The sequence below is a fragment of the Leptidea sinapis genome, chromosome 27 (genome assembly GCF_905404315.1).
Source record: "Leptidea sinapis chromosome 27, ilLepSina1.1, whole genome shotgun sequence".
NCBI classification, from domain to species: Eukaryota; Metazoa; Arthropoda; class Insecta; order Lepidoptera; family Pieridae; genus Leptidea; species Leptidea sinapis.
This window is the reverse complement of record NC_066291.1, coordinates 10,574,048-10,592,505: the sequence shown is the minus strand read 5'-3', so window position 1 is coordinate 10,592,505 and position 18,458 is coordinate 10,574,048. Positions and strand designations below refer to the sequence as shown.

The 18,458-nt window shown below is 36.4% G+C and overlaps 1 protein-coding gene and 2 non-coding genes across 3 annotated transcripts in view; 2 read left to right on the top strand and 1 right to left on the bottom strand.

Moving 5' to 3' along the window:
* Nucleotides 1–18,458, bottom strand: part of LOC126972695 (protein muscleblind) — a 147,511-nt gene that overhangs the window by 3,633 nt on the left and 125,420 nt on the right. The gene's annotated exons all lie outside the window — the stretch shown is intronic.
* LOC126972938 (U2 spliceosomal RNA) lies at nucleotides 3,125–3,317 on the top strand. Its single transcript, XR_007731230.1, has one exon. It is a non-coding gene; the product is annotated as a U2 spliceosomal RNA (small nuclear RNA).
* On the top strand, nucleotides 8,540–8,732 carry LOC126972937 (U2 spliceosomal RNA). Its single transcript, XR_007731229.1, has one exon. It is a non-coding gene; the product is annotated as a U2 spliceosomal RNA (small nuclear RNA).

The window sequence follows — 18,458 nt, the reverse complement described above, 5'->3', positions numbered from 1 at the left end:
AATTGTGTTATTCTTAAGTTACAAATTGTATAAATGTTTTCATAAATCTAATTCGTCTTCTTGTTGCCTACAGATTTATAATCAATGTTACACGAAAAATAAATCAAAAAGTTCTAACTCTATACCCTCTTTTAATACTATAATATCATTGCTCTATACAAAATTCAATCGAATTTTGTAAACTGAATTAACAGAAAAGTCTTCTTCTAGTCATTTTGAAGACAAATCGATTAATCTATTAAAATCGAAATCAATCATTTATCCTTTTTGATCTAATTTAACTATTTTTAACATTTAATAATTCTAAGTAGTAAATATAATTTTTCCTTGTGTTTTTCTACTTCAGCTTAAAAATTATTGTATTAATAAATAAGTATATGACTTAAAATAAAAATTTGATTCCAATTTCTAATTTTATAATTTTTTCAACAAGTAACATAGAATTTAAATTTAAATTAATAATAAAGATATCTTATATCTTTATGAACATTTTCTTTTCTATTCCATATCTAGTTTCAAGATTATAATTAATAGCAACTGTAAGACCTCATCCTACAGGATAAATCTCAATTTAAATGAGGGAGGAGACCTTATTACAGTCAGCAAACTGCTGACCTAAAGATTTATTTTATTATAAAACCCCGACATTAGCGCTATTTCAATATTATTTATCTACAACCATCCTCTATTAATGATTCTGAAACAGTTAGCTTATTGCCAACATTAAAACACCCAATGTTCTAATAAACATTACATCATCCAAACGAGTGTTGTAATGTTGTACTGAATTTCATAACAACACTCCTATTTTTTTTTAAATCCTTCATGCTCAAAGAGTATTTACAGACAGCCACATTCTTATTGCTCGATGCGTGGTATGTGTATGAATTTCAAAAAAAGAACATTTTCGTTTACTCGCGTTCCACACTACCAAAACGCCGCGCGCCGTAAAAAAGTAGGCTATTCGAATCCCCGCCATTTTTCTTCGATATTTTTATTGTTTTGTTTACAAAAAATGAGCGATTCATTTTAAACGCTGTAAAAGAACATAATATGCACTAAACAAAATGTAAATTACTACTAAAATAAATAATTCTTTCATTAATACTTAGTTTATTTGTATATAATCAGTAATGGATGATATTAAATTACTGCTAGGACTGGCTGTTTTAATGTTAGCAGTAAGCTAACAGTTTCAGAATCTTTTAGAGGATTCATATTCTGGGTGTAGATGAAGTCTTGTATGCAACTGTTGATAATTAGGTATTAAAACACTCATGTGATACTATTATAAAACTCGGCTTCGCCTCGTGAGATAAATCCACATTCGTGTTTTAATACCCCTTATTACACAACAGTTGCATAAATAACTATTATTTATTTAATTAAATAGCGTTACATGCGACTTTGTTACTAAACAAAATTGTAGTACTAAATAATTATCACTTGCACCTCATAATAAGGCATAGCAATGAGCGACAGAGGGGCAGACATCAAATATTTTTTTCTCTGAGTATTCATTAATAGAATAGTAACTTTTTTCCAAAAGTAACTTTTTCACAGAGCTTATGATTTTTTTAATATTGGTTTCGGTGTTTAAGTGTTCTGGTAACTTATTATAAATTTTAACTGACATTGGGTAGGGACCGGAACTGTGTAATGTTAATTTAGATTTAGTTTGCGAAAGATTATTTTTATAGCGAGGTGTGTCGTGCCGGGGTACGGTAATGTAAGAATATTTAGTTTTGATAATGAAGTTTGTAGCTTTCTCTTTGTTTAATATTTGCAAGCACACGAATACATTTTTTCTGTAAAATAAAGAGTTCGTGTGCATCTACACTGTTGCCCCGCAGTATGACGCCTTAGATTTGCCACGCTTTTGTGTAGGCGTGGTAGGCTTGTCACTGCCGTTTTTAAATTTGTAGATTTCTTTCTCTTAAAGCGTATAAAAATTGTGACAATTTTAATTTGTTTTTTTGAATATGTGATTTAAAATTCACATAAGAATCAAGTGGGAGTCGCATAACAGTAGGATGAGGACGGCTTGTAAACTTTGCGAAAAATCATTGCCGCTTAAATTTCACAAAAGGAAATAAAAAATAGCAATCAATTCGATACTTGGTTCTCACCTTTCATGTAAATAAGTAAATATAGATCGTGTTATTGTAACCTACTGCAATAGTTCCTTTTATTCCAATGTCCGACCTCTTAAATGGAAAAAACTAACCTTGATATTTTTGTGTCTTGATGGAAAATCTATTATGTTATCTTACATACCAAGTTTAGTAAAAGACCACTTTAAGAGTTATCAAATAGAAAGTGTTTGATTTTTTGGGATAGTAATGAGCTCATAATAATGAAGAATCCATACCATGTGCACGCATTTTCAAGAATTGCATTCATTTTAATGTGATTGAAAAAAAATAATGAACTTGCAGTTTTCCTTAGTCACCACTTTTAGAAAATAGTGCCACCAAATAGCGTATGAAGATAAATATTCATAGTTGTTGACTTTTACTCATTTCAAAGTAGGTACAAGCTATAGACTATTCACTTTAATATTATTATAATAGCGTCAATCCCATAACTATATTGACCGATGCGTCGGAGGACATTCATATAAAAGAGGAACAGAAATGGTCCCAAAATGCAACCCTGTGAAACCCCTTTTAAACCTTACCTTTAAGGCGGTCTTATTTCACTGCCATCAGCGTATGTTATGGTGATCGAAAGTTTCGTTGGTGCAGTTCAAACTCCTTAATGGTAAAAAACTAAAGACTAGTCTTCTGCTAAATGGATGAATAGCATATTATCCATAAAATTGAGCGCATCAAGCAATTTCTATTGAGTAAATTCTATTTGGCCTTCTGCTACATGGATGTCTTAAAAGACATCTACAACTGCTCTAGTACTGCGGTACCTACCTCATTGTTGAGCAATCTAGCGGTCCGTTTTGTTACTTATAGATTTTAAGAATTCCATCAGATGGCAGCTGTGTCTCCGATTTTCGTTAGTTAATATGGTCGCCCAGAGATGTCGTTATCACATCGTTAGCTCATTCTTACGACGCGCTATTGATATTCATTGGAAACTAGTGACTCCCTACAGTTTCGGATGTATGGGTATCGCTTCTCGGCCTTTTGGCTAAGATCAAAGTGTAGTATCTGTTCTTTTCAGCTTAATATCTGAAAGTTCCCGCATAGCGGGACCAGTATATTAAACTGATTTTTGTAAAATGACGGGGTGTTAGGGGCTCGCTCCACTCCTGTCACGGGTCGGCCCGGCATTGCAGTGCCGCCGGGATTGGCCCATATAATAGAGAAAAGAAACTATTGGATTGAACAAAGTGTAACTAACTTTACCTGATACAATTATTTCTTCTGTGAATGTATAATCTGATTGATAATTTTATACAAAAAAATATGATATCGATTCAGGAAATTATCTTTAGTGACATAAGTTACTCTAAACTATTTACGTGACAGTACTAATATAATTATTATTATTATGTGTTTAGCCGTTAGCGTACGGACTAGAAATTTCGAAAATATCTAAATTTTAAATTAAATTATGCTTTGGACGGAGTTCGCGAGTAACGTGATCAACCATATCAAGTATGCCCTAGAAACAGTGTCTATAATAACAGAGTGAAAACTAATAATAATAATGAAGCTTCGAAATATTTTACTTACGTAATATATTGTATTCAGAAACAAAATAGAGAAAATAATTATCTGTCATATAACTAAAAAATATACTCTACTATAATACTTGGCTTGAGTTACGCATTCTGTCTCATACGAGGTGGTTTACTGACTATCAATAATTAGTTTATTTAAAGGCCTACATTCAAAATACATTTCTCACTATAATATGGTGTGCTTACAGGTTTTACGGCTCTTTGGTGTTTTTATCTTAATCAAAATATGACAAGAGGCGAGATATGGTAATATCTCGATTTAAAAAAAAACACTAAATTAAAAGACCATTGTGCAACGTTATTTGCTATATTATTAACTACTAATTTTCCTTTTAACGCAATATTTGAAGTTAAAATTTGGTTTGGTAGACTCTTCCCGGTGTTCACCAAAATTTTCAATGCTAAATTTCCCTTCATTGATTTAGTACTAAACCTTTCGGGAGACGAAATCGACTAAATAACTAAAACGGCTGAACTCGTGTCTTATCGGTTTACGGACAGACTAGTTTCAGACCGCAATATTGGGCGCGACCGCGAACCATCACTATCATCTCACCCAAACTTCACCTAACCCTGATGATGGACCTACAACAAATAGACGTGAGCTTAGCTGTTTAGTGACGTACGGTATTTTACTGTGTGGTCATGCTGCTGACATTGACATAGTGTCTGCTGCAAAAGAGAGCTGTTCGTGCTATATATCAGCTTGGTTATAAACAGTCTCTCAAAGAAAAATTTCAAGTATAAATATTATGACTGTTCATTATCAGTACATTTATGAAAATTTAATATACGTTCACAAAAATCATCACCTTTTTGCTCTTAATAGTGATTTTCATTATTATTACACTAGAAATAAGTGATTGCTTGTAACTAATTCTAGTAGGCTTCATAAGATACATATCTAATAATAGCTTTAAAGGTAAATGTATCCACTTTTAAGTCTCAGCCCCTGTTCAGGCATTATCTATAAAAAAAAAAAATGTTTTATTAAAAAATGGCTCTGTCATAAAACCTATTACTCCACACCTCAATAACTTAATGATCGGACAGCCTGAGACTAGATTATGATTATTTTTATAGCAATAGCAATGACAGTATAATATTGTTTATTTTTATTAAAATGAGCGCAAAAAAAATGCTGGGAGAGTTTCTTGCGCCCGTTCTTCTCTCTCAGAGCGCCATTTGTTTCCGAAGCGGTAGTATTATCTAGTATATTAGAAACGACGTGAAAAGAATTCTAAAGGAATCAATTTTAAGAAAATAAATGCCTTTTATTCAATGTAAAGACATAATAATTAGAAAAATATTTTATTAGAAACAAATTTCATTAAATTCGAGTCCTTATCTCATGTAACGTCTTCTAAGAATATCACAAAATCTAAGCGATCAATTGAATTAGGTGGAGAAGTTCTTAAATTATTTTTCGACACTCTTGTCGCAGATGATGCTAGAAAATATGATGCTGCCATTGAATCTTGCAAAAAAAGACGAAAATGAAATTTATAATTTAATGAAAGGCAATATAAACATAATTAAATCCGCTAATAATACCTTTAATTGCACTGTTTATAATTTGAATCAAAATAAAGTAAAAATAAATTCTCAAATAAACCACATGAATAATATGTTAGTTTAATTAAATGAAAATTATAATCAGCTGATTTACATGTCACACATGAATAGTCTCCTTAGTATTATGGAAAGCTCACTTTTATCAATTTCAAACCTTATTTGCAACATTTTAAACTCTATTTTATTTTCTAACAGCAATGTTTTACATCCTCTCGTTATTAGCCCTGTATGTATAACGAACGTGCAAAACAAAATAAGTTAGTTCATGAACAAGCATTTCAGTTTTCCAGTTGATTTAAGTATAAAAAATATTCATATTTCAATTAATATTTCCACTCTCATGTCATACTGACGATAGATTAAACTACGCCATATTCGATAATATAGATAAATATCTCAAAATAAGCGTATTTTATTCTATTTGCAAGATAACCACCATATATTTATCCACAGACCGCAATGAATCCCATCTGTGAGACAAAACTTCACTGATATAAATTTAAGTCTTCCAATGGAATGTAATTCATAATATAGGATAAATTTATTTAAGAACAGGAATTTTTAAATTAAGTTCAACCTGCATTGGATACTAAAAAAACAATTTTAATTATTACCTAGCTCTTATCAGTCGGTATCTATTAAAAGTAAGTTAAATATTGATTTAGATTTAACAAATGATGATTGTTGCAACAAATAAATTTTATGTAAATTAATGCCTATGTTATCTCCTATTCATTTTAGCAATAAACTTAAACTTTGATAATTTAATGCACTCGTATATTATGGAGTTAAATATTTAAGAAAATGAAATTAATATTGCTCAAAGACAGTCGTATTTGATTAAATACGGTCATATATATTATATTCCTATATAAAGTATTTTCTTGTAGCAGTAATTGTGTTATTCTTAAGTTACAAATTGTATAAATGTTTTCATAAATCTAATTCGTCTTCTTGTTGCCTACAGATTTATAATCAATGTTACACCAAAAATAAATCAAAAACTTCTAACTCTATACCCTCTTTTAATACTATAATATCATTGCTCTATACAAAATTCAATCGAATTTTGTAAACTGAATTAATAGAAAAGTCCTCTTCTAGTCATTTTGAAGACAAATCGCTTAATCTATTAAAATCGAAATCAATCATTTATCCTTTTTGATCTTATTTAACTATTTTAACATTTAATAATTCTAAGTAGTAAATATAATTTTTCCTTGTGTTTTTCTACTTCAGCTTAAAAATTATTGTATTAATAAATAAATCAGTAATGGATGATATTAAGTTACTGCTAGGACTGGCTGTTTTAATGTTAGCAGTAAGCTAACAGTTTCAGAATCTTTTAGAGGATTCATATTCTGGGTTTAGATGAAGTCTTGTATACAACTGTTGATAATTAGGTATTAAAACACTCATGTGATACTATTATAAAACTCGGCTTCGCCTCGTGAGATAAATCCACATTCGTGTTTTAATACCCCTTATTACACAACAGTTGCATAAATAACTATTATTTATTTAATTAAATAGCGTTACATGCGACTTTGTTACTAAACAAAATTGTAGTACTAAATAATTATCACTTGCACCTCATAATAAGGCATAGCAATGAGCGACAGAGGGGCAGACATCAAATATTTTTTTCTCTGAGTATTCATTAATAGAATAGTAACTTTTTTCCAAAAGTAACTTTTTCACAGAGCTTATGATTTTTTTAATATTGGTTTCGGTGTTTAAGTGTTCTGGTAACTTATTATAAATTTTAACTGACATTGGGTAGGGACCGGAACTGTGTAATGTTAATTTAGATTTAGTTTGCGAAAGATTATTTTTATAGCGAGGTGTGTCGTGCCGGGGTACGGTAATGTAAGAATATTTAGTTTTGATAATGAAGTTTGTAGCTTTCTCTTTGTTTAATATTTGCAAGCACACGAATACATTTTTTCTGTAAAATAAAGAGTTCGTGTGCATCTACACTGTTGCCCCGCAGTATGACGCCTTAGATTTGCCACGCTTTTGTGTAGGCGTGGTAGGCTTGTCACTGCCGTTTTTAAATTTGTAGATTTCTTTCTCTTAAAGCGTATATAAATTGTGACAATTTTAATTTGTTTTTTTGAATATGTGATTTAAAATTCACATAAGAATCAAGTGGGAGTCGCATAACAGTAGGATGAGGACGGCTTGTAAACTTTGCGAAAAATCATTGCCGCTTAAATTTCACAAAAGGAAATAAAAAATAGCAATCAATTCGATACTTGGTTCTCACCTTTCATGTAAATAAGTAAATATAGATCGTGTAATTGTAACCTACTGCAATAGTTCCTTTTATTCCAATGTCCGACCTCTTAAATGGAAAAAACTAACCTTGATATTTTTGTGTCTTGATGGAAAATCTATTATGTTATCTTACACACCAAGTTTAGTAAAAGACCACTTTAAGAGTTATCAAATAGAAAGTGTTTGATTTTTTGGGATAGTAATGAGCTCATAATAATGAAGAATCCATACCATGTGCACGCATTTTCAAGAATTGCATTCATTTTAACGTGATTGAAAAAAAATAATGAACTTGCAGTTTTCCTTAGTCACCACTTTTAGAAAATAGTGCCGCCAAATAGCGTATGAAGATAAATATTCATAGTTGTTGACTTTTACTCATTTCAAAGTAGGTACAAGCTATGGACTATTCACTTTAATATTATTATAATAGCGTCAATCCCATAACTATATTGACCGATGCGTCGGAGGACATTCATATAAAAGAGGAACAGAAATGGTCCCAAAATGCAACCCTGTGAAACCCCTTTTAAACCTTACCTTTAAGGCGGTCTTATTTCACTGCCATCAGCGTATGTTATGGTGATCGAAAGTTTCGTTGGTGCAGTTCAAACTCCTTAATGGTAAAAAACTAAAGACTAGTCTTCTGCTAAATGGATGAATAGCATATTATCCATAAAATTGAGCGCATCAAGCAATTTCTATTGAGTAAATTCTATTTGGCCTTCTGCTACATGGATGTCTAAAAAGACATCTACAACTGCTCTAGTACTGCGGTACCTACCTCATTGTTGAGCAATCTAGCGGTCCGTTTTGTTACTTATAGATTTTAAGAATTCCATCAGATGGCAGCTGTGTCTCCGATTTTCGTTAGTTAATATGGTCGCCCAGAGATGTCGTTATCACATCGTTAGCTCATTCTTACGACGCGCTATTGATATTCATTGGAAACTAGTGACTCCCTACAGTTTCGGATGTATGGGTATCGCTTCTCGGCCTTTTGGCTAAGATCAAAGTGTAGTATCTGTTCTTTTCAGCTTAATATCTGAAAGTTCCCGCATAGCGGGACCAGTATATTAAACTGATTTTTGTAAAATGACGGGGTGTTAGGGGCTCGCTCCACTCCTGTCACGGGTCGGCCCGGCATTGCAGTGCCGCCGGGATTGGCCCATATAATAGAGAAAAGAAACTATTGGATTGAACAAAGTGTAACTTACTTTACCTGATACAATTATTTCTTCTGTGAATGTATAATCTGATTGATAATTTTATACAAAAAAATATGATATCGATTCAGGAAATTATCTTTAGTGACATAAGTTACTCTAAACTATTTACGTGACAGTACTAATATAATTATTATTATTATGTGTTTAGCCGTTAGCGTACGGACTAGAAATTTCGAAAATATCTAAATTTTAAATTAAATTATGCTTTGGACGGAGTTCGCGAGTAACGTGATCAACCATATCAAGTATGCGCTAGAAACAGTGTCTATAATAACAGAGTGAAAACTAATAATAATAATGAAACTTCGAAATATTTTACTTACGTATTATATTGTATTCAGAAACAAAATAGAGAAATATATTAATAATTATCTGTCATATAACTAAAAAATATACTCTACTATAATACTTGGCTTGAGTTACGCATTCTGTCTCATACGAGGTGGTTTACTGACTATCAATAATTAGTTTATTTAAAGGCCTACATTCAAAATACATTTCTCACTATAATATGGTGTGCTTACAGGTTTTACGGCTCTTTGGTGTTTTTATCTTAATCAAAATATGACAAGAGGCGAGATATGGTAATATCTCGATTTAAAAAAAAACACTAAATTAAAAGACCATTGTGCAACGTTATTTGCTATATTATTAACTACTAATTTTCCTTTTAACGCAATATTTGAAGTTAAAATTTGGTTTGGTGGACTCTTCCCGGTGTTCACGAAAATTTTCAATGCTAAATTTCCCTTCATTGATTTAGTACTAAACCTTTCGGGAGACGAAATCGACTAAATAACTAAAACGGCTGAACTCGTGTCTTATCGGTTTACGGACAGACTAGTTTCAGACCGCAATATTGGGCGCGACCGCGAACCATCACTATCATCTCACCCAAACTTCACCTAACCCTGATGATGGACCTACAACAAATAGACGTGAGCTTAGCTGTTTAGTGACGTACGGTATTTTACTGTGTGGTCATGCTGCTGACATTGACATAGTGTCTGCTGCAAAAGAGAGCTGTTCGTGCTATATATCAGCTTGGTTATAAACAGTCTCTCAAAGAAAAATTTCAAGTATAAATATTATGACTGTTCATTATCAGTACATTTATGAAAATTTAATATACGTTCACAAAAATCATCACCTTTTTGCTCTTAATAGTGATTTTCATTATTATTACACTAGAAATAAGTGATTGCTTGTAACTAATTCTAGTAGGCTTCATAAGATACATATCTAATAATAGCTTTAAAGGTAAATGTATCCACTTTTAAGTCTCAGCCCCTGTTCAGGCATTATCTATAAAAAAAAAAAATGTTTTATTAAAAAATGGCTCTGTCATAAAACCTATTACTCCACACCTCAATAACTTAATGATCGGACAGCCTGAGACTAGATTATGATTATTTTTATAGCAATAGCAATGACAGTATAATATTGTTTATTTTTATTAAAATGAGCGCAAAAAAAATGCTGGGAGAGTTTCTTGCGCCCGTTCTTCTCTCTCAGAGCGCCATTTGTTTCCGAAGCGGTAGTATTATCTAGTATATTAGAAACGACGTGAAAAGAATTCTAAAGGAATCAATTTTAAGAAAATAAATGCCTTTTATTCAATGTAAAGACATAATAATTAGAAAAATATTTTATTAGAAACAAATTTCATTAAATTCGAGTCCTTATCTCATGTAACGTCTTCTAAGAATATCACAAAATCTAAGCGATCAATTGAATTAGGTGGAGAAGTTCTTAAATTATTTTTCGACACTCTTGACGCAGATGATGCTAGAAAATATGATGCTGCCATTGAATCTTGCAAAAAAAGACGAAAATGAAATTTATAATTTAATGAAAGGCAATATAAACATAATTAAATCCGCTAATAATACCTTTAATTGCACTGTTTATAATTTGAATCAAAATAAAGTAAAAATAAATTCTCAAATAAACCACATGAATAATATGTTAGTTTAATTAAATGAAAATTATAATCAGCTGATTTACATGTCACACATGAATAGTCTCCTTAGTATTATGGAAAGCTCACTTTTATCAATTTCAAACCTTATTTGCAACATTTTAAACTCTATTTTATTTTCTAACAGCAATGTTTTACATCCTCTCGTTATTAGCCCTGTATGTATAACGAACGTGCAAAACAAAATAAGTTAGTTCATGAACAAGCATTTCAGTTTTCCAGTTGATTTAAGTATAAAAAATATTCATATTTCAATTAATATTTCCACTCTCATGTCATACTGACGATAGATTAAACTACGCCATATTCGATAATATAGATAAATATCTCAAAATAAGCGTATTTTATTCTATTTGCAAGATAACCACCATATATTTATCCACAGACCGCAATGAATCCCATCTGTGAGACAAAACTTCACTGATATAAATTTAACTCTTCCAATGGAATGTAATTCATAATATAGGATAAATTTATTTAAGAACAGGAATTTTTAAATTAAGTTCAACCTGCATTGGATACTAAAAAAACTATTTTAATTATTACCTAGCTCTTATCAGTCGGTATCTATTAAAAGTAAGTTAAATATTGATTTAGATTTAACAAATGATGATTGTTGCAACAAATAAATTTTATGTAAATTAATGCCTATGTTATCTCCTATTCATTTTAGCAATAAACTTAAACTTTGATAATTTAATGCACTCGTATATTATGGAGTTAAATAATTAAGAAAATGAAATTAATATTGCTCAAAGACAGTCGTATTTGATTAAATACGGTCATATATATTATATTCCTATATAAAGTATTTTCTTGTAGCAGTAATTGTGTTATTCTTAAGTTACAAATTGTATAAATGTTTTCATAAATCTAATTCGTCTTCTTGTTGCCTACAGATTTATAATCAATGTTACACCAAAAATAAATCAAAAACTTCTAACTCTATACCCTCTTTTAATACTATAATATAATTGCTCTATACAAAATTCAATCGAATTTTGTAAACTGAATTAATAGAAAAGTCCTCTTCTAGTCATTTTGAAGACAAATCGCTTAATCTATTAAAATCGAAATCAATCATTTATCCTTTTTGATCTTATTTAACTATTTTTAAGATTTAATAATTCTAAGTAGTAAACATAATTTTTCCTTGTGTTTTTCTACTTCAGCTTAAAAATTATTGTATTAATAAATAAATCAGTAATGGATGATATTAAGTTACTGCTAGGACTGGCTGTTTTAATGTTAGCAGTAAGCTAACAGTTTCAGAATCTTTTAGAGGATTCATATTCTGGGTGTAGATGAAGTCTTGTATGCAACTGTTGATAATTAGGTATTAAAACACTCATGTGATACTATTATAAAACTCGGCTTCGCCTCGTGAGATAAATCCACATTCGTGTTTTAATACCCCTTATTACACAACAGTTGCATAAATAACTATTATTTATTTAATTAAATAGCGTTACATGCGACTTTGTTACTAAACAAAATTGTAGTACTAAATAATTATCACTTGCACCTCATAATAAGGCATAGCAATGAGCGACAGAGGGGCAGACATCAAATATTTTTTTCTCTGAGTATTCATTAATAGAATAGTAACTTTTTTCCAAAAGTAACTTTTTCAAAGAGCTTATGATTTTTTTAATATTGGTTTCGGTGTTTAAGTGTTCTGGTAACTTATTATAAATTTTAACTGACATTGGGTAGGGACCGGAACTGTGTAATGTTAATTTAGATTTAGTTTGCGAAAGATTATAAGTCGTGCCGGGGTACGGTAATGTAAGAATATTTAGTTTTGACAATGAAGTTTGTAGCTTTCTCTTTGTTTAATATTTGCAAGCACACGAATACATTTTTTCTGTAAAATAAAGAGTTCGTGTGCATCTACACTGTTGCCCCGCAGTATGACGCCTTAGATTTGCCACGCTTTTGTGTAGGCGTGGTAGGCTTGTCACTGCCGTTTTTAAATTTGTAGATTTCTTTCTCTTAAAGCGTATATAAATTGTGACAATTTTAATTTGTTTTTTTGAATATGTGATTTAAAATTCACATAAGAATCAAGTGGGAGTCGCATAACAGTAGGATGAGGACGGCTTGTAAACTTTGCGAAAAATCATTGCCGCTTAAATTTCACAAAAGGAAATAAAAAATAGCAATCAATTCGATACTTGGTTCTCACCTTTCATGTAAATAAGTAAATATAGATCGTGTAATTGTAACCTACTGCAATAGTTCCTTTTATTCCAATGTCCGACCTCTTAAATGGAAAAAACTAACCTTGATATTTTTGTGTCTTGATGGAAAATCTATTATGTTATCTTACATACCAAGTTTAGTAAAAGACCACTTAAAGAGTTATCAAATAGAAAGTGTTTGATTTTTTGGGATAGTAATGAGCTCATAATAATGAAGAATCCATACCATGTGCACGCATTTTCAAGAATTGCATTCATTTTAATGTGATTGAAAAAAAATAATGAACTTGCAGTTTTCCTTAGTCACCACTTTTAGAAAATAGTGCCACCAAATAGCGTATGAAGATAAATATTCATAGTTGTTGACTTTTACTCATTTCAAAGTAGGTACAAGCTATGGACTATTCACTTTAATATTATTATAATAGCGTCAATCCCATAACTATATTGACCGATGCGTCGGAGGACATTCATATAAAAGAGGAACAGAAATGGTCCCAAAATGCAACCCTGTGAAACCCCTTTTAAACCTTACCTTTAAGGCGGTCTTATTTCACTGCCATCAGCGTATGTTATGGTGATCGAAAGTTTCGTTGATGCAGTTCAAACTCCTTAATGGTAAAAAACTAAAGACTAGTATTCTGCTAAATGGATGAATAGCATATTATCCATAAATTTGAGCGCATCAAGCAATTTCTATTGAGTAAATTCTATTTGGCCTTCTGCTACATGGATGTCTAAAAAGACATCTACAACTGCTCTAGTACTGCGGTACCTACCTCATTGTTGGGCAATCTAGCGGTCCGTTTTGTTACTTATAGATTTTAAGAATTCCATCAGATGGCAGCTGTGTCTCCGATTTTCGTTAGTTAATATGGTCGCCCAGAGATGTCGTTATCACATCGTTAGCTCATTCTTACGACGCGCTATTGATATTCATTGGAAACTAGTGACTGCCTACAGTTTCGGATGTATGGGTATCAGACAGTTCGATTCAGGCAGGCAACGCGAGCACACGTGCCGCGTTATCTGTCCTCCTTCGAATATTTTTATTACCTGCGTTATCGCACTATCTGCTCAGGCCACCTGGGCTAGCTATTTTTATCTCGCGCTATTGTTCGGGACTCTTTGAGTCTCGCACCTGTTACGTTCCTTCGCGGATTATAAGTGTTAATTACCCGGTTTTACGATCGTGTTAGTTAGCACCTGTGCTGTGTTTCGCGATTCTGCACGCTAATCGTGTGTGTTGTGAGTGTTGCAGATCGTGCCGTGTGTGTCTTCTCCGTGGGGGCCTGCACAGCGTACATCGGGGTTCCAGCCCAGCCAGTCTACATCCAGCAAAGCTAAGTCTTAGGCTTAATTATTATTATTAATTTCTTTTAATTTTGCATACTTTATTAATATTAATAGTATTTTATTAATGTGCAAGTGCACAACTAAACTGTAGTTGTCCACTTTATTATAATATTCCCCCTCTGCCTGACTCGGGCAGCGGGGGTTGTCACCCGCTTAACTTATTAATAACAACCATGGCTTCACCAATGGTTGCCGACGAGGGCCTTCTAAGCGCCCTGCTAGATAAGTTATTTACGGAGAAGATCGCTCCGTTAATTAAGGAAACGATAGATATCCAGACAGCGAAATCCAAATCCAAAAAATATAAATCATCATCCGACGTTTCGAGTTCCGACGGGGAATCCGAAATGGATATAGGTAATGCGTCCGACGCAAGTTCCGTGGCCTCGGTCAAACCGAGGAAAGTGATCACCCGATCAGCCCGTCCGCCTGTCCTTCAGGCGTACTTTGATGCGCAGGCGACCCCTAAGGTCCCCGCGGTCAGTCCTGACCGCACGGAAGCCCCTCAGGCTTCCAGTGCTTCACCGGCCCAGCCGGAAACCGCTCTACCGTCGAGAGCGGAGAGTGTCGCGTCGGATACTGACGGCTTCATCACCGTCAGTCGCAAGAAGAAGCGCGGTCGTGAATCGCCTTCTCTTGATGGCACACCCGCGAAGAAAGCCGCGGCCATGACTGGCTCCGCTCCCGCATCCGCGCCCGCGCCCGCTAAAGCCCGCGTACCGCCTCCGACCAAGCGACCGCCTCCTATTTTTATAGGGGACCGAGGCCGATGGTTAGCCATCAAAAATAGGATCCCGAAGACGCTCTCCTTCCAGGCGAGGGCGTACCAATCTCTAATCAAACTAGAGACCAGAGAGGTAGCGGACCACCGCGCCCTGACATCTCTTCTTAGAGAGCTGAGTGTGGGTTTCCACACGTACGCCCTGCCTGAGGAGAAGCGTCTGAGGGTCGTTATTAGGAACGTCCCCAAAGAGTTAGACGAGGCCGACATTCTGTCGGACCTCAAAGAGCAGGGTTACCCTGCACACGAGGTGCACCGTATGCGCGGAACCAATAACAAAAAACCATTTAACATGGTTCTCGTAGTCCTCGACCTCACGCAAGAGGGAAAGGAAATTTTCAACATTAAATCGGTTTGTTCCCTTCAGGGCATCCGTACCGAAGCTCCTCGCAACCGCGGGGGGCCCGGTCAGTGTCACAGATGCCAATTATACGGGCACTCGGCACGCAATTGCGAACACACCCCGAGGTGTGTGAAGTGCCTCGGGAAACACGGCACGCCAGAGTGCCCTCGACCAGCGCAATGCGCGGAGCCCCCGGCCTGCGTCTTGTGCGGGGAGAAGGGGCACCCCGCGAGCTATCGCGGGTGTCCCAAGGCACCCAAACACAAGCGTCACCCAGGGCGCCGCCAGCCGCAAGGCAGAGCAGAGAAGGTGGAGTTCACTCCAACCTTCAAACCTGCGCCGCCTCCGAAGGTAAACGCCTGGGCGAGGTCTCCTCCGGCTGCCAACGCTGCCACAGAGGCCACTCTCGCGGCCCCCGCGCCCCTCCGGTCTCCGCTAGCGTCCCGCCCGGCGGCGTCGGTCCCGCGACCGAGGCCACCGGCGCCCGCGTCCGCGGCAACAGGTAACAAAGGTGGCAGCACCTTTGCGTTCATGTTCGAACTGTCAGAGATGTTCGACATTGATGAAATAACAGCCCTGGCCAGCAGGCTCGATGCTGTCCGGGAAGACCCGCCGTCGCTCCTGCAAGTTATGGCAGACAACGGAAAAATATTCCGTGCCCTCACCGATATTGGGCTAAAGTATAAAAACAACATTCGCGATGCCTAATTACGTAAGCGGACGGGTTAAACCACATACGCTCCGTATAGCGTATTTTAACGCCCAAGGCCTTAAGCCTCAACTAGACTTGGTGAAGGAGTTCGCTCACGAACATCAATTAGACCTATTCTTAGTGCAAGAGACATTTCTAAAACCACGTATACGCGATCCGCGTATCGCTAATTATAACTTAGTCAGGAATGACCGCACCACCCGTATGGGCGGCACCCTCATTTATTTTAAAAGGTCTCTACACTGTATACCTATAGATCCTCCGATCCTCACTAACATCGAGGCCTCTGCCATCCGGGTCAGTATGGCGAATCACCAGCCGATCACTGTTATTTCAGCTTATCTTCCGCCGAACAAACAAATATTAGACACAGATATAGAAGCATTACTCGGCCACGGGGCCGCAGTCATAGTGGGCGGCGATCTTAACGCCAAACACTCCAGCTGGAACAGTAGAGCCACAAATAGAAACGGAATTTTATTAGATTCTCTCACAGACACGCGGAACTTTTCAGTAATAGCACCCGACGAACCAACACGTTATCCGGATAACGTCGCGCACCGACCCGACATTCTTGACGTTGCGTTACTTAAAAACGTAACGCTCAATGTAAATTCAATCGTGGTTTTTCACGAATTAGAGTCAGACCACCGACCCGTCGTCCTAAATCTAGGCCCACCGGTTAACTTTCAACCACCGACGAAAACAGTGATCGACTGGCAACGGCTGGAAAAGGATCTCGAGTCTATCAAGTCCGACGACCTTGACCGTATACCGGACGTCATCGACTCGGTCGACACGGCTCACAGTGCTATCTCTCATGTGACGTCACATGTACAGAATAGGATCAAGGCCTGCTCCAGGCAGGTTCCGACGATGCAACCGCATCGCCTAAACCTGCCTCCAGAGGTCAGGAACTTACTCACACAGAAGCACAGAGCCACTAGACTTTACGACAGGTATCCGTCGGTCGAGAATAGGCGCCACCTCCACTACCTACAGCGGGTGGTACGGGACCGTATCGCGGAACTCCGCGGCGAACGTTGGGACCGCTTGCTCGGCAACCTTAAGCCATCACATGTGGCTTTCTGGAAGCTGCCTCGCGCGTTCAAACAGGAGCCGCCCACTGTCATGCCTCCTTTGGACAGACCGGGACTGCAGCCGGCGCTCGATGACGATGAGAAGGCTGAATGCCTCGCCGATAGTCTCGAGAGTCAGTGCTCTCCAAATGCAGCAGCCGACCCGACATACGTTGACGAAGTTGATCGTGAAGTTGAACGTCGCTCTGCTCTGAGCCCTTCAGGCGATGTAATAAAACCCACCTCTTACGAAGAGGTGAAGCTAATCATTAAGGAGCTTCACTCCAAGAAGGCCCCGGGGCCCGACACGGATTCCATTGTTATCGGTATCCCAAAACCCAACAAACCTAAAGCTAATCCGAGTAGCTATAGGCCTATTAGCTTAATTAACTCGATCGGGAAACTTTACGAAAGATTAATTCTCGCGCGTCTTAATCATTACATCGCGGAGCTTAACCTGATACCCGACATACAGTTCGGATTCAGAACCGCTCACTCGTGTCCCCAGCAGGCTCACCGACTCACCGAGTACATTCTCATACGGCGTCAATTTCACGCTACCACGGCAGCCGTGTTTTTCGATGTCGCGAAGGCCTTCGACAAGGTATGGCACAACGGCTTAGTATTCAAGCTGTATCAACTGGGAGTGCCAGACAGGCTCGTGCGCATCATTCGAGCCTACCTTACCGATCGCTCCTTCCGATATCGAGTAGAGGGCACCCTATCCTCACCCAGACCCATCAGGTCTGGCGTGCCACAGGGTTCGGTCCTCTCTCCCACTCTTTTCTCGCTCTTCACGAGCGACTTTCCCAAGTTTCCGAGTGTCCAGCTCGCTCAGTACGCTGACGACACGGCACTCTACTTCGGCTCCAACCGCTCAACCTTGAGCAAGAACATTAAAGTGCTTCAAGCCGCCGTCGATGAACTAGGCAACTGGTTCAGAAAATGGCGGATTGAAGTGAACCCCACCAAGAGTGCAGCGGTACTCTTCGGTAACGCGAATAGCATCCGCGCTAAAAAACAACCGACCGACGTTATTAAACTGTATGAAACACCCATACCGTGAGTGAAGGATTATAAATACTTAGGAGTCACGTTCAACAGCAATATGAACTTCAAGAAACATATTGATACGGTATGCAATAGAGCCCGATTTGTCCTCAGTCGCCTTTATCCACTTGTGTGTGGGCGAAGCAAACTTCCGCTCAAACACAAAGT